The sequence below is a fragment of the Rhagoletis pomonella genome, unplaced genomic scaffold (assembly GCF_013731165.1).
Source record: "Rhagoletis pomonella isolate Grant_MI unplaced genomic scaffold, Rhpom_1.0 Rhpom_scaffold_03100, whole genome shotgun sequence".
NCBI lineage: Eukaryota > Metazoa > Arthropoda > Insecta > Diptera > Tephritidae > Rhagoletis > Rhagoletis pomonella.
Genome location: NW_023461653.1, coordinates 5,577 through 9,673, shown reverse-complemented (window position 1 = coordinate 9,673; position 4,097 = coordinate 5,577). Strand labels below are relative to the sequence as shown.

At 38.8% G+C, this 4,097-nt stretch overlaps 1 pseudogene; it reads right to left on the bottom strand.

Annotated features, from left to right (window-relative positions):
- Positions 1-3,160: 3,160 nt before the first annotated feature.
- LOC118753952 overlaps positions 3,161-4,097 on the bottom strand; it is a 1,970-nt pseudogene continuing 1,033 nt past the window's right edge.

Here is a 4,097-nt window from a genome sequence, read left to right as displayed (position 1 = left end):
AACAAGTGCTACTTCGGACTGAGTAGGAAGTTGAGAAGTAAAGTCCTCTAGCCGTACAAAAATCTTACTCTATAAGTCACTCATCATGCCTGTGCTGGTTTATGGCGCGCACGCGTGGACAATGAAAACATCTGATGAGGCGGCTCTTGGAGTTTTCGAGATAAAGATTCTGCGAAAGATTTATCGGCCTTTACGCGGACGATGGAACGTGAACTCTATGAGCTTTACAATGACACAATGCAGCGAATAAAAATACAATGGATACGCTGGCTTGGTCATGTCATACGAATGGACAGAAATGCTCCAGCTCTAAAAGTATTACGCGGGTCGCGATGGTGGAAGAGGAAGGCCCCACTGCGATGGAAGGACCAAGTGTAGATGGACTTGGCTTCACTTGACACTTCCAATAGGCGTCAGTTTGGACAGACTGACGTACTGTTTTGGACTCGGCCAAAATCGCGTAGGCGGTTATAGCGCCAAATAAGGAGAAGAAGAAAAACTTTGTGCGTCGCAGATGCATTTGCTCAAGTGAAGAATGGTCTGGACCCATCAGCAATGTATGTCTTGTCTGGCAAAAGGTTCAGGTGGTTATTTTTATGTTCCGGACTTGAGCTTTCACAAATTGGACAGATACAGGAACATTTTACTTTCCCTTAAATCCTTTTTAGGTACTCGCACTGTTCTAAAGTTTGCCGTTTCTCAAGTCCGGCTTCTATATATTTTATCGTTACTTTTGCTTTCGTTTTGACTAATTCTGATAACAGTTGATTTGTCTATTTTAAACTCATCACACATAAATTTAAATGAAACACAACTTTTTAGTGTTTCCAGAATACTGGTAAGTCAAAGAAAGGCAAACAATTAAAATTTTGTTTGTGGCATGCATAAACAAAAGAATGTTGCAGGTATTGAGGTTAAATTGCTTTGAAGTAGTTGGTTGGTTGGTTTAAGTGGATTGTCACTCAGGTGACAAGCAATTAGCAAGTTTGCCATTTTGATTCCACAACTCGTGCAACCTACAGCCATTTGGCGGCTTTAATAAATTTCAGTACGTCATACAGAGAGAGGCAGCTGCTCTCTGAAATATTCAGCAGGAATGGTTTGCCGAGTGTATTTAGCCTCATCCTTGCGAGGGATGGACACTCGCACAGCAAGTGTTCGACTGTCTCTTTTGAGCCCGGGTCATCGCAGCTGCGACAGAACCTATTGAAGGGCAGTCCTATCCTTTCGGCATGTACCCCAACGGGCCAGTGCCCTGTGCACACTGCAGTAAGTTTGTAGGCATTTGTTTTGCTCATTCCTAAGAGAGCTTTGGTTTTGAGTGGGTCGTAGGACACCCAGAACTGCCGGGCAATTCTGTAGGATCCTGTACAGTTCCACCTCTGCCTGGCCTTCGTATGATAAAATTCGGTAATTTTTGACTTAATCTTCCTGAGCGAGGCGCCCATGTCCACCGCGTGGGACATATCCAGTGCGGAGCCGCTCCTTGCTAGTTCGTCCGCTGCCTCGTTTCCGTAGATGCCCCTATGTCCCGGGACCCATATTAGGGTAATTTCGTATTGATCAGAGATATAGGCCAGCTCTCTCCTACATTCATCCACTAGCTGAGATCTAACAGAGTTAGAGGAAAGTGCCTGAATAGCCGCTTGGCTATCCGAGAGGATGTTCACTTGCGTTCTCGCGGGTACATTGTCTTTGATGTACCTTACTGCCTCCTTAATAGCAAACGTTTCGGCCTGGAAGACGCTTGCATAGTCTGGTAGGCGGAAGGATAATTTTAGGTTATATTGCTCAATGAAGACCTCAGCACCAACCCCGCATTCCATCTTTGACCCATCCGTAAAGACAGTTAAGCCCTGCAAGTACCCGAAAACTTCCTGATTCCAGTCACTGCGGCTTGTGAATTTCCTGCGGGGTTAGTGGTGAACCCAGGTCTTCGACAGGATATAGTCAGTGGGCAGCGCTTTAATTTCAGACGGTATTGCGTCTAGGATGGAACCGTGCCCGAACGGTCTTTCCTTCCAGAGCCCCAGGGCACGCAGTCTGATGGCGCTGTTAGCAGCTGAATTCTCGATGAAGATATCTATAGGTAATAAGTCAAGAAGGACGTTCAAAACGTCCTCCGGACAGGATCTCATTGCGCCTATTACGCTAGCGGCTGCTGACCTTTGAATTCCGCCTAGCTTTTTAACTACGTAATCCTTAGTAAGGGCTGGCCACCAGACCAGCGCCCCATAAGAGATTATGGGTCGGACTATAGCTGTGTACATCCAGTGCACAATTCTTGGTTTCAAACCCCATCTGTTGCCCAACATTCTCTTGGCCGCATAGAGAGGCGCCCTTGGCCTTCCTAGCACGCTCCTCAATGTTTGGTTTCCAGTTAAGTTTGGGATCCAAAATAACTCCAAGGTGTTTCACCTTTATTGACAGATCCAGTTCCGTTCATCGGAACCTTGGTTTATTAAAATTTGGTAATTTTGTTTTATTTGTGAAAAGCATAAGGTCAGTTTTCTCCGGGTTTACGCTAAGAGAACAGCTTATGGCCCAGGAATCTACTATCTTTAAAGTCCTTTCCATAATTTCACTTATGACCGAAGGAAACTGACCCGATACCAGTACCGCTACATCATCGGCGTAAGCCACCGCTTTGATTCTCTGAGAGTCCAGCTTTACCAGTAGTTTGTTTAAGACCATGAGCCATAGTAACGGGTACTTAATATAAAGGTTACAATGTTTTGTTTTAGAGATTTGCATTAAACAAGGAATTGCACGTATTTTTCATCGATGAAAGCTGTTGCTATAACTAAGAATAAAATTAGTAGTCCTACTAATCATGTTGGAGTAAATAAATATGATCCATTGTAAATACCTCGCCCTACATGTAAATAAATACAAATAAAGAAAAAGGATGCACCGTTGGCATGTAAAGTTCGTAGTAATCAACCGTAATTTACATCTCGACAGATATGATTAACACTGTTAAATGCTAAATTAATATCTGCTGTATAATGTATAGCTAAAACTAATCCTGTTAAAATTTGAATTATTAAACATAATCCAAGAAGTGAACCCAAATTCCATCAAGCTGAATTTATTAATATAATAAATGCATTATAAGCAATTTTAAATAAAGGATGTTGGGTTCGTAAAAGTTTATTCATTAGTTTATTAATCGTAAAGGTTCATAGAATAATTTTGTAATTTTTACTACAGCAATAATGTAATTAATAAAGAATTTATTAATAAAATTGTAATTAAATTTGTTGGATAATTATATAATTTATTAAGATTTAATGAATTTTTTCTATAAATAAGTTTATGTTATTTATAACTGTTATTTCATTATTTTCTAGAAAGATTGAAAGTAACGATTTATCTAATATTAATCTTAACATTATAAATAAAATAAAAATTATTATACAAATAGTTGCTAATTTTATTGAAAATGAGAATATTTCATTTGAAGCTAGGGATGTAACATAAATAAATAAAACTAATATTCCCCCAAGAAAAATTACAAATAAAATATAAGAAAATCAGAATCTTTTAGCTATTAATCCTGTTATTAAACAAATTTGTAAAGTTTGAATTAATAGTATTAGGCCTATAGCTAAGGGATGACCCATTTGTATAAAAATAAATCTTGAAATTAAAGTTGATCTATATAAAATTAATTATACTAGTGTTCGCCCAGCGGTTGAAATTCAACCGCTAAAATTAAGGATAGTTTATGTGAGTTGAGTTGAGCTGAAATAAAATTTGTTGGAATGGGTTAAGTGGAGGGGAGTTTAGCTTAGTACTTAGCATAACATAACATAGAATAGCATTAGATTCAATAACATAACATATGTAGCATAACACATCACAATATAACATCGCACATTCTTCTGTTGTATTTCTTTTTTACCCCTATCACTTTCTTCCTCTCTATCTTTGTCTCTATCGCTTTTAATGTTTATGTTTATGTTTATGTTTATCTACACCTTCATGTTCATGTTCATGTTCATGTTCATGTTCATATTCATGTTCATGTTCATGTTCATATTCATATTCATCTTCATCTTCATCTTCATCTTCATCTTCATCTTCATCTTCAT